Here is a 12,971-nt window from a genome sequence, read left to right on the forward strand (position 1 = left end):
ATTGATGGCAAGATGAATGATAACATACTGCAAACAGAACGCCTCATTTTCCACTTCTTGATTAGAGTTTGAACACTGCTGATTTGCATTCTCAATTTCTGTTTCCTGTTTTATACAGTTCAACTACCTTTTCTCTTGTAAGGTGTATCCAGTCCACGGATCATCCATTACTTGTGGGATATTCTCATTCCCAACAGGAAGTTGCAAGAGGACACCCACAGCAGAGCTGTTATATAGCTCGTCCCCTAACTGTCATAGCCAGTCATTCTCTTGCAACTCTCAACAAGCAAGGACGTTGTAGGAGAGAGTGGTTAAATATAGCTAGTTTATTTTCTTCAATCAAAAGTTTGTTATTTTTAAATAGTTCCGGAGTTGTGCTATTTTATCTCAGGCAGTAAATAGAAGAAGAATCTGCCTGAGGTTTCTATGATCTTAGCAGGTTGTAACTAAGATCCATTGCTGTTCTCACATATGTCTGAGGGGATTACACAGATGAGGTAACTTCAGCGAGAGAATGGCGTGCAGTTTATTCTGCTATCAGGTATGTGCAGTTATAATTTTTTCTAGAGATGGAAAACATTAGAAAATGCTGCTGATACCGGATTAATGTAAGATAAGCCTGAATACAGTGATTTAATAACGACTGGTATCATGCTTACTCCCAGGGGTAATACCCTTATGATATTGCAATATAAAACGTGTGCTAGCATGTTTAATCGTTTTTATATATGCTTTGGTGATAAAACTTTATTGGGGCCTACTTTTTTCCACATGGCTGGCTTAAATTTTGACTAGAAACCTGAGGCTTTCCACTGTTGTAGTATAAAAAGTTACAGTTGGTGCAGTTAAAATTACAAACTGTGACATCCAGCTTCCCTCAAAGGCCCTCTGAATGCTATAGGACATCTCTAAAGGGCCCAAAGGCTTTCCAAAGTCGTTTATTGGGGAAGGTAGGGCCACAACTTGCTGTGGCAGTTGGTTGTGACTGTTAAAAAACGTCTATTTCGTTTTTTTGATCGGTTTTTTTAACTAAGGGGTTAATCATCCATTTGCAAGTGGGTGCAATGCTCTGTTAGCCTATTATACACACTGTAAAAATTTCGTTTGACTGCATTTTTTCACTGTTTTTCAAATTCTGACAAAATTTGTTTCTCTTAAAGGGACAGTACCTTTTTTTATATTTGCTTGTTAACTTGATTTAAAGTGTTTTCCAAGCTTGCTAGTCTCATTGCTAGTCTGTATAAACATGTCTGACATAGAAGAAACTCCTTGTTTATTATGTTTAAAAGCCATGGTGGAACCCCCTCTTAGAATGTGTACCAAATGTACTGATTTCATTTTATGCAATAAAGATCATTTTCTGTCTTTAAAAAAATTATCACCAGAGGAATCTGACGAGGGGGAAGTTATGCCAATGACCTTTCGCAGGCCAGATTGGACAATTGTAACAACAGATGCCAGCCTTCTAGGTTGGGGTGCAGTCTGGAATTCCCTGAAGGCTCAGGGATCGTGGACTCAGGAGGAGTCTCTCCTTCCAATAAATATTCTGTAACTAAGAGCGATATTCAATGCTCTTCAGGCTTGGCCTCAGTTAGCAACTCTGAGGTACATCAGATTTCAGTCGGACAACATCACGACTGTAGCTTACATCAACCATCAAGGGGGAACAAGAAGTTCCCTAGCGATGTTAGAAGTTTCAAAAATAATTCGCTGGGCAGAGATTCACTCTTGCCACCTATCAGCTATCCATATCCCAGGTGTAGAGAACTGGGAGGCGGATTTTCTAAGTCGTCAGACTTTTCATCCGGGAGAGTGGGAACTCCATCCGGAGGTTTTTGCACAACTGATTCATCGTTGGGGCAAACCAAAACTGGATCTCATGGCGTCTCGCCAGAACGCCAAGCTTCCATGTCACGGATCCAGGTCCAGGGATCCCAAGGCGACACTGATAGATGCTCTAGCAGCGCCCTGGTCTTTCAACCTGGCTTATGTGTTTCCACCGTTTCCTCTGCTCCCTCGACTGATTGCCAAGATCAAGCAGGAGAGAGCATCGTTGATTCTGATAGCACCTGCGTGGCCATGCAGGACCTGGTATGCAGATCTAGTGGACATGTCATCCTTTCCATCATGGTCTCTGCCTCTGAGACAGGACCTTCTACTTCAGGGTCCTTTTAACCATCCAAATCTAATTTCTCTGAGGCTGACTGCCTGGAGATTGAACGCTTGATTTTAACAAAGCGTGGCTTCTCCGAGTCAGTTATTGATACCTTAATACAGGCACGAAAGCCTGTCACCAGGAAAATTTAACATAAGATATGGCGTAAATATCTTTATTGGTGTGAATCTGTCAGGCTCACAAGTATGCCTGCAATAAAACAGAGTATGGATTGGACCACAGCCACTGAGTTAGTAGTATAATAAGTAATTGTAGCAAATTGTGTACAGAGAGCAGTTACATAGGCATTACCCCAGAGCAATGTGTAATAGCTCAACAGGCACAGTTTGCAGTTGATATATGAGTAATGGCTCACAGGTAGGTAAGGCTGTTTAAGCATTAGCGGGGAGACATTGAAACAGCAACCTGACTGTGAGCTAGAAGTCAGAGAGAAAATAGTAACACAGTGTTAAGCTGATTTTATGCGCAAAGTAGAAAAAATAAGATTGGCCAAATAATACATGAAAAAACAAGTAACACGTATGGTTAGTACCTGGTAATCTGAGGCAAAAGTGTTCGGTAGAACAGTGTTTACAGGCAGCTCGGATGCAGCAGTTGTGCTGTGAGAGGAGAGCTGACAAGCGCTCTGCTTGGCGTGTGACGTCACAGAGGCGGCAGATCCGGTTGCGCTGTGTAGAGATCAGACATGTAGACTGGGCGATACAGGCGTGATACTCTGGTGCTGGAGAGCTAATCAGGATGCAGCTTAGCTAGTTGCAAACGAACAATACCAAGCAAGGAAGTAAGTAGAAAGCTGGTATTTATGGAGATACTGGAAATTAGTTAAAGGGGCAGTAAGACAGGCATAAACCTGACAGGACTCCCCCTCCTAAGAGCAACTCCGGTGCTCAAGAAGCAGGACGATCGGGGTTCCGTTGATGGAATCTGGAGATGAGTCTAGGAGCTGATATGTTGGATGATGGTTCCCAGGAGTTATGTTCTGAGGAATAACCCTTCCATTTAATCAGGTACTGTAGAATGCCTCTTGGACTTCTAGAATCTAGGATGTTCTCTACTTCATACTCCATGTTGGGGTCAATAGAGACCAGAGGTAGGGATTGTCCAGTTGGATGATCACGTAAATGTTTATAGGGTTTAAGCAGAGATACATGGAATGTAGGGTGTATCTTGAGCGTGGGAGGTAGTGTGAGACGGACAGCATTACAATTGATGATGCGCTGGATGGGAAACGGACCTATGAACAAAGGTGAAAGTTTCCCTGAGGGTGTACATAAACGTAGATTTCTCCAACATAGGTGTGTCCGGTCCACGGCGTCATCCTTACTTGTGGGATATTCTCTTCCCCAACAGGAAATGGCAAAGAGCCCAGCAAAGCTGGTCACATGATCCCTCCTAGGCTCCGCCTACCCCAGTCATTCTCTTTGCCGTTGTACAGGCAACATCTCCACGGAGATGGCTTAGAGTTTTTTAGTGCCAGATGTTCAAGCCTTTGTTCAGGCTCTGGTTAGAATCAAGCCTGTTTACAAACCTTTGACTCCTCCTTGGAGTCTCAACTTAGTTCTTTCAGTTCTTCAGGGGGTTCCGTTTGAACCCTTACATTCCGTTGATATTAAGTTATTATCTTGGAAAGTTTTGTTTTTGGTTGCAATTTCTTCTGCTAGAAGAGTTTCAGAATTATCTGCTCTGCAGTGTTCTCCTCCTTATCTGGTGTTCCATGCAGATAAGGTGGTTTTACGTACTAAACCTGGTTTTCTTCCAAAAGTTGTTTCTAACAAAAACATTAACCAGGAGATAGTCGTGCCTTCTCTGTGTCCGAAACCAGTTTCGAAGAAGGAACGTTTGTTGCACAATTTGGATGTTGTTCGCGCTCTAAAATTCTATTTAGATGCTACAAAGGATTTTAGACAAACATCTTCCTTGTTTGTTGTTTATTCTGGTAAAAGGAGAGGTCAAAAAGCAACTTCTACCTCTCTCTCTTTTTGGATTAAAAGCATCATCAGATTGGCTTACGAGACTGCCGGACGGCAGCCTCCTGAAAGAATCACAGCTCATTCCACTAGGGCTGTGGCTTCCACATGGGCCTTCAAGAACGAGGCTTCTGTTGATCAGATATGTAGGGCAGCGACTTTGTCTTCACTGCACACTTTTACCAAATTTTACAAGTTTGATACTTTTGCTTCTTCTGAGGCTATTTTTGGGAGAAAGGTTTTGCAAGCCGTGGTGCCTTCCATTTAGGTGACCTGATTTGCTCCCTCCCTTCATCCGTGTCCTAAAGCTTTGGTATTGGTTCCCACAAGTAAGGATGACGCCGTGGACCGGACACACCTATGTTGGAGAAAACAGAATTTATGTTTACCTGATAAATTACTTTCTCCAACGGTGTGTCCGGTCCACGGCCCGCCCTGGTTTTTTTAATCAGGTCTGATAATTTATTTTCTTTAACTACAGTCACCACGGTATCATATGGTTTCTCCTATGCAAATATTCCTCCTTAACGTCGGTCGAATGACTGGGGTAGGCGGAGCCTAGGAGGGATCATGTGACCAGCTTTGCTGGGCTCTTTGCCATTTCCTGTTGGGGAAGAGAATATCCCACAAGTAAGGATGACGCCGTGGACCGGACACACCGTTGGAGAAAGTAATTTATCAGGTAAACATAAATTCTGTTTTTTGGTGGAGAGCCACACAAGGTCACCAACAGAGTAAGCAGATGGAGGAATATGTTTACGATCATAATACCTCTTTTGCACAACTTTAGCAGTGTCAATGGTTTGTTTGATGGTTGCAAAGTTGGTGACAATGGAGGAGGCGAGATCGGAAATATGTGGGTGATCGGGAATTTTTTCAGGGAGAAATTGGAATTTGGGGTGAAACCCATAGTTAATATAGAAAGGAGTTTGTTTGGTAGTGGAATGTACAGTATTGTTGAATACAAATTCGGCATAATGGAGGTATTGGGACCAAGTGTTTTGTGCAGTATGACAGTAAGAGCGTAGAAACTGTTCCACCCACTGGTTGCTTCGCTCAGTTTGCCCGTTTGTCTTCCTCATATCATCCACAGACTATCTCTTCTCGATGCAGAATTGTTCGCAGAACGCAGACCATAGGGCACTGGTAAATTGTGATCCACGATCTGTGAGGATGTTAGAGGGCAAACCATGTAATTTAAATACGTTAGTCATTAACAGATGTATGGTTTCAGCAGCTGTAGGTAACTTGTGATATGGTATCAGGTGAAGCATTTTGCTGAATAAGTCCACAACGACTAAAATTGTTGTGTAATTACCAGAGTGTGGTAAGTCCACGATGTATTCGAGAGCAATGTGCTGCCATGGCTTATCCGGAGTAGGAATAGATAATAACAAACCGAAAGGTGGTCTTTTAATCCTCTTTGTAGTAGTACAAACATAACAGGACTTAATGTACATGGCCACATCAGATGTGATAGTTGGCCACCAGTAGGATCTGAGTATTAATTCCTTGGTTTTAGTTATGCCACAGTGTCCCCCCATGGGTGAATCATGAGCAGATTTCAGTAGCTGGTTACGAAGTGATGGTGGGATGTATATCTTGCCCTGGTAGCAATAGAGACCTTCTGAGTTCTTGAGTAGTAAGTTAACAGGTATTGTTGTATCTTTAGTTTGTTCTGTCCGTAGGTATGTAGTAGTGTCAACTGAGAAGAGAAGAATGTTTTCTTTGGGGATAACCAGTTTAGGGGTAGGCGAGTGATGTTCAATATCTGGCATACGTGATAGGGCATCTGCCTTTCCGTTCTTGTTGGCTGGACGGTAAGTGATGAGGTAATTGAACCTAGAGAAGAATAGATTCCAACGTACTTGGCGTGCTGAAAGAGTTCTGGTGGTCTTCAGGTATTGCAAGTTACGGTGATCCGTATATACTATGGTGGGTGTAGTGGAGCCTTCAAGTAGGTGTCTCCATTGTTTGAATGCTGCTTTGATTGCAAGAAGCTCTTTTTCGCCGATGGGGTATTGTCTCTCTGCGTCAGTTAGACTCCTGGAGTAGTAGGCGACTGGATGTAGAGGTTGTTGAAATGCATCTCTTTGTGACAGGACTGCACCAAGAGCGAAGTCAGATGCATCGACTTCCAATAAAAAAGGTAATTCTGTGTTAGGATATCTGAGTATTGGGGCTGTAGTGAAACTTGTTTTTAGATGGTCGAAAGCGTTTTGAGCGGAGGGTGTCCATGCAAATTTGATGTTCTGTTTGGTTAAATTAGTAAGGGGTTTTGCGAGCATGGAATAGTTCTTAATAAACTTCCTATAAAAATTTGCGAATTCAAGGAAGCTTTGGACTTCTTTCCTAGAGGTAGGAGTTGGCCAGTTCAGAACTGCCTGGATTTTGTTGTTATCCATGCATATGCCTTTGTCAGATATAATGTATCCGAGGAAGGGGATGCTGTTGGTATGAAAAATACATTTTTCTGCTTTCACAAACAATGAATTACTTTGTAGGCGTGTGAGAACTTGGCGGACATGATTCTTATGTTCAGCTAGGGTTTTAGAAAAAATGAGAATATCGTCCAGATATATTACCACAAAAGAGTCCAAAATATCCTTGAAAATGTCATTCATCAGATGCTGGAATGTGGCAGGAGCATTGCAGAGACCGAATGGCATGACGACATATTCGAACAACCCATACCGTGTACGGAATGCCGTCAGCCATTCGTCTCCTGCCCGCATTCTGATCAAATTATAAGCTCCACGGAGATCCAGCTTGGTGAAAATTTTGGATCCCTCTAGACGCTCTATTAATTCGGTTATGAGGGGTAGGGGGTAGCGATTCTTTACAGTAACTTTATTTAGTTGTCTGTAGTCGACTATCGGTCTGAGCGAACCATCTTTGTTTTTCACAAAGAAGATTCCTGCGGCGGATGGAGACGTTGAGGGTCTGATGAAACCCTTTTTCAAGTTGTCATCAAGATAGGTTCTTAGGTGTTGTAGCTCAGGCTTAGACAGTGGAAAAATATGTCCACAGGGTATGACTGCACCAGGAAGTAAGTCTATTGGGCAGTCATATGGTCTGTGTGGAGGGAGATTTTCGGATTCAGTTTTACTGAAAACCTGGGAGAATTCTTGATATTCTGGAGGGACAGTAGGTATGTGAGAATCTGTAGGTGGCTGTAGAAGTAAGTGTGGGAAGCAGGTGGATTTACAGTAACTAGAGTTAAATTGAATTGAGAGTGAGGACCAAGAGATACAAGGGTCGTGTTGCCTGAGCCACTGTAAGCCTAGAATTAGAGGAAAATCAGGGGATGTGATTACATCAAATTTAACAAATTCTCTATGGTTACAGGGGGTTGACATGAGAATAGGAATGGTTTCATATAAGACAGGTCCTGAGGACAAGACTTCACCATCTATACCCCTTAAAGGAACAGGACACAATTTCTTGAGAAGGGGTATTTTATTTATGTTACAGAAATTCACATCCAAGTATGAAAGGGAGGCTCCTGAGTCAATAATCCCTTGGACGTTCACTCGTGATTGGTCCCACTGTAATACAAGAGGAATATTGCAGTAATGGCTAGATTTTAGTACAGTTTTAATAGAACACGAGGGTGTGTTTTGCTTACCCTTTTTCTGACGGGGAAGATTTGGACAGTCCTTTACCCCATGATCATCTGCGGCACAGTACATGCATAAGTTCAGAGACCTACGTCTTAACTTCTCCTGAGTACTTAGGGGTCCACGTATGAAAGCAATATCCATTGGTTCCGGTAGGGTTTTAGAGTATGTATTGACAGCAGTTGGTGTGGTTTTTTGCCTAAGGTGTGAATCATGGGTGGATCTTTCGTGATGTCTTTTTCCCTAAGTCTCCTATCAATGCTAATGCTGAGGTCTATGAGCTGTTCTAGCGTTGGTGGTATTTGGGTACGTGACAACTCATCCTTAATGGCCTCTGACAGTCCTAGCCTAAATTGGTTACAAAGGGACAAGTTGTTCCACTGGGTGTCAGGGGCCCACCGCTTAAATTCTGCTATATATTCCTCTACCTGTCTTTTCCTCTGCTTTAGGGACCTCATAGCATTTTCAGCTGTTTGTTGTTTGAAGGGGTCCTCATATATTTGTGCTAAAGCAGAGAAGGAGTCTAGAGAGTTGAGGATATCATCATTATGTTCGAGGAAAGTATTTGCCCATGCTCTGGGCTCAGCTCTGAGATAGGAGATTGTAGTCATAACTTTTACCCTATCATTGGGGTAAGTGAAAGGCTTAAGTGTGAACAATAGGTAGCATGAGTTTTTAAATTCTCTAAAAACCTTTCTGTCCCCAGAGAAGGGTTCCGGGTAGCTGATATGCGGTTCTTGTGGAGGGGTTTTCCTCTCCACAACTTCTTTAATGTATGTTTTTAAGTTGTCATTTTCTAACTTAAGTGTGTTAAGTCCTTCAGTTAGGAGATCAACTTTAGTAGTAAGCGTTTGTATGTGTGAGGCCATTTCAGTTGGGTCCATTTTATCTTTTGGCTTGGTATTTCTGTCAGGCTCACAAGTATGCCTGCAATAAAACAGAGTATGGATTGGACCACAGCCACTGAGTTAGTAGTATAATAAGTAATTGTAGCGAATTGTGTACAGAGAGCAGTTACATAGGCATTACCCCAGAGCAATGTGTAATAGCTCAACAGGCACAGTTTGCAGTTGATATATGAGTAATGGCTCACAGGTAGGTAAGGCTGTTTAAGCATTAGCGGGGAGACATTGAAACAGCAACCTGACTGTGAGCTAGAAGTCAGAGAGAAAATAGTAACACAGTGTTAAGCTGATTTTATGCGCAAAGTAGAAAAAATAAGATTGGCCAAATAATACATGAAAAAACAAGTAACACGTATGGTTAGTACCTGGTAATCTGAGGCAAAAGTGTTCGGTAGAACAGTGTTTACAGGCAGCTCGGATGCAGCAGTTGTGCTGTGAGAGGAGAGCTGACAAGCGCTCTGCTTGGCGTGTGACGTCACAGAGGCGGCAGATCCGGTTGCGCTGTGTAGAGATCAGACAGGTAGACTGGGCGATACAGGCGTGATACTCTGGTGCTGGAGAGCTAATCAGGATGCAGCTTAGCTAGTTGCAAACGAACAATACCAAGCAAGGAAGTAAGTAGAAAGCTGGTATTTATGGAGATACTGGAAATTAGTTAAAGGGGCAGTAAGACAGGTATAAACCTGACAGAATCCAAGGGTTACTCATGGAGTAAGGTCAGGATTCCCAGGATATTATCTTTTCTCCAAGAAGGTTTGGAAAAAGGATTGTCAGCTAGTTCCTTAAAGGGACAGATTTCTGCTCTGTCCTTTTGCACAAGCGTCTGGCAGATGTTCCAGATGTTCAGGCATTTTGTCAGGCTTTAGTTGGAATCAAGCCTGTGTTTAAACCTGTTGCTCCGCCATGGAGCTTAAATTTGGTTCTTAAGGTTCTTCAAGGAGTTCCGTTTGAACCTCTTCATTCCATAGATATCAAACTTTTATCTTGGAAAGTTCTTTTTTTTTTTTGTAGCTATTTCCTCGGCTCGTAGAGTCTCTGAGCTAACTGCCTTATAATGTGATTCTCCTTATCTGATTTTTCATACGGATAAGGTAGTCCTGCGTACCAAACCTGGGTTCTTACCTAAGGTGGTATCTAACAAGAATATCAATCAAGAGATTGTTGTTCCATCCTTGTGTCCTAATCCTTCTTCGAAGAAGGAACGTCTTTTACACAATCTGGACGTGGTCCGTGCTTTAAAGTTTTACTTACAAGCTACTAAAGATTTTTGTCAAACATCTGCTTTGTTTGTTGTCTACTCTGGACAGAGGAGAGGTCAAAAAGGCTTTGGCAACCTCTCTTTCTTTTTGGCTAAGAAGCATAATCTTCTTAGCCTATGAGACTGCTGGACAGCAGCCTCTTGAAAGGATTACAGCTCATTCCACTAGAGCTGTGGCTTCCTCTTGGGCCTTTAAAAATGAGGCTTCTGTTGAACAGATTTGCAAGGCGGCGACTTGGTCTTCGCTTCATACTTTTTCAAAATTTTACAAATTCGATACTTTTGCTTCTTCGGAGGCTATATTTGGGAGAGAGGTTTTACAGGCAGTGGTTCCTTCCATTTAAGTACCTGCCTTGTCCCTCCCTTCATCCGTGTACTTTAGCTTTGGTATTGGTATCCCACAAGTAATGGATGATCCGTGGACTGGATACACCTTACAAAAGAAAACACAATTTATGCTTACCTGATAAATTTATTTCTCTTGTGGTGTATCCAGTCCACGGCCCGCCCTGTCATTTTAAGGCAGGTAATTTTTAAATTTAAACTACAGTAACCACTACACCCTATGGTTCCTCCTTTCTCGGCTTGTTTTCGGTCGAATGACTGGCTATGACAGTTAGGGGAGGAGCTATATTACAGCTCTGCTGTGGGTGTCCTCTTGCAACTTCCTGTTGGGAATGAGAATATCCCACAAGTAATGGATGATCCGTGGACTGGATACACCACAAGAGAAATAAATTTATCAGGTAAGCATAAATTGTGTTTTTCCCACAGATCCTTTGACAATTCTTTTTCTTTCCCCATGACTCAGATTCCAGAAACGTCAGTGCAGCACTGGATGAAAGATGCAAGGGTCTGTCAGGAGTCCAGAAACTCATTGACCTTTTATACACACACACTAATTATAAGCAAACAGATCACAGGTGAGGCTGGTTACCTTTTAATAGCCATTCAAACCCCTTTGTGTCAACTTGTGTTCATGTTATCGGGCCAAAATCACCAGGGTATGTAAACTTTTGATCAGTATCATTTGGTTAGTTTCTGTTGTCATTATGATTTAAAAAGAGTAAACACAGTTGACTGATAATAAATGGCTTCAGCCAAACACTAACCATGAGTAAAAGAAAAGTTTTTGTTATCATTCATATTCTCAGAAAAATGGCCAAGAAATCATAAATTCTGCCAGGGTATGTAAATATATGAGCACAACTGTATGTGTCTATGTATATGTGTGTATATGGGAATTCAGAACCTGGCCACCAGGAGGAGGCAAAGACACCCCAGCCAAAGGCTTAAATACCTCCCCCACTTCCCTCATCCCCCAGTCATTCTTTGCCTTTTGTCACAGGAGGTTGGCAGAGAAGTGTTGAAAGATTAAAGATAGTCTCTTATGTAGAGTAGTACTCTTTGAAATGGGACTGGAGTTTTAGGTAATCCTGTCAGCCTCTCAGTGAGAGAATGGATTAAAGTTAGAGTCCGGAGATGCAGGGAGTCTTTCTGCGAAACCATCCTGACTCATGTTTACAGCTCCTTCGCAATTAGCGTTGACGAGTTTCGCTGCCTGCTTTCTTCACCCAAGTCCATTTAAGAAGTGAAGCTACTATCTGTCACACTTGAGGGGCCGTGTTCCTGTTCCACATTGTAGAATCCGGTAAGATCGTTTCATTTTACTTCGATGTGTGAATGTAATGTAAACGAAGGGTTAATATCTCCTGAGGGGGTTATTGAACAGGGGGGACTTTAATCATGTTTTTTTATGTGATTCTGTCTGCTAATGTGTAGTGACGCCTGAGCTCGTGGCTATATCGGAACATAACAGCCTTTTTTTGTCAGGCTGCACGGCTCTTGTGGCCTTGGCGCACTTTTCTCTGGCCTGCACAGTGTACCTCGTGATTAGGCATGGTCACATTCTACACTACATTTCCGTATTCCTGACCGCGTGGCAACGGAGAGAGTCTGTTTCGCTAGTTGTCTGGGTCACAGGAGGTGGTGAGTGCCCCAGCCATTGGGGCTGTATGGTGCCGTTTTTATTTTTTTTTCTTCTATCCATAAGTTCTATCCAAGTTATGGAGGATTCTGATTTTTTGGAGACGGATGTCTCTGATTCAGATTCTACTTCTTGTGAAGAGTATGAGATGGCCCGGGTAATCTATGCCCATCAGTTAAGTTCCGAATGCTGCTTTAGAGTGCTCTCTTCTCCCGCAACAGGAAACTTTAGAGTCCGCCGAGCCATCCGCCCCTGGGGATCCCACATCCCGTGAGGCGTGTGCCTTAGAACCTTCCTTAGCTACGCAAGCAGGTGTCTCTAATGCCGTTACCCCTTCTCTGCAAGGCGGCTTGTTTCCTCCAGAAGTTAAGGCACGGTTCTGCATGGCCATATCTATGGCGTTGACGCATTTACAACTTTCTGGGAGGGAGATGTTGATGAAATACTGTGCGTGTTCTGTTAACCAGGCTCGTCAGACATGGTATTGTCTGGGTCAGATTAGCCATCTTTGGAAGCAGTTTCCTCTGAAGCTTTAGGGGCCCAACCCTCGGGTCGGGGTCATCAGTTGCCCCAGAGGAGACAAGTCTTGCTTTTCATTATAGACTGGCGTGCCTTCGTGTCCTTCTGCTGCATGTTTTGGCAGTGCTGGAGGATCCCAACCCTAATGGGTTGAGGGATCCTCTGTGTTCTGTTCCTGATGGCAAGCTGGGTTAGAGGTGGGGGGATGAAGTTAATCTCCTTGTTGTCTCAAATTTCTTTTTTGGGTATCTTATTCCAGTTCTGATCTTTGGGAGAATGGGGTCTCTGATTGGCTGGTCCTGTTAGTGTGCCCATTCTTCTTGAGCGTTCACCTGCGGGTGCTGCCCTCTTTTTCTTTATTTTCGTTGGGAAACATTTCTTCTCTGGAATTTGATACTAGCGATTTTGTGGTCGCTTGGGCACTTCCGCTGAAGTGGCATGTTTAGGTGTTAGTACATTATGTCTATAGTTCCTTTTGTCACTTCCTATTGGGATTTTGATTTTTCTGTTGCCTGGGTCAGTTCTGAGTGCCCTATGTA

General features: G+C 43.0%; 1 protein-coding gene across 1 annotated transcript in view; it reads left to right on the plus strand.

Moving 5' to 3' along the window:
• TMEM164 (transmembrane protein 164) overlaps positions 1-12,971 on the plus strand; it is a 217,163-nt gene that overhangs the window by 69,645 nt on the left and 134,547 nt on the right. The gene's annotated exons all lie outside the window — the stretch shown is intronic.

Source organism: Bombina bombina, chromosome 1 (genome assembly GCF_027579735.1).
Source record: "Bombina bombina isolate aBomBom1 chromosome 1, aBomBom1.pri, whole genome shotgun sequence".
Taxonomy (NCBI): Eukaryota; Metazoa; Chordata; class Amphibia; order Anura; family Bombinatoridae; genus Bombina; species Bombina bombina.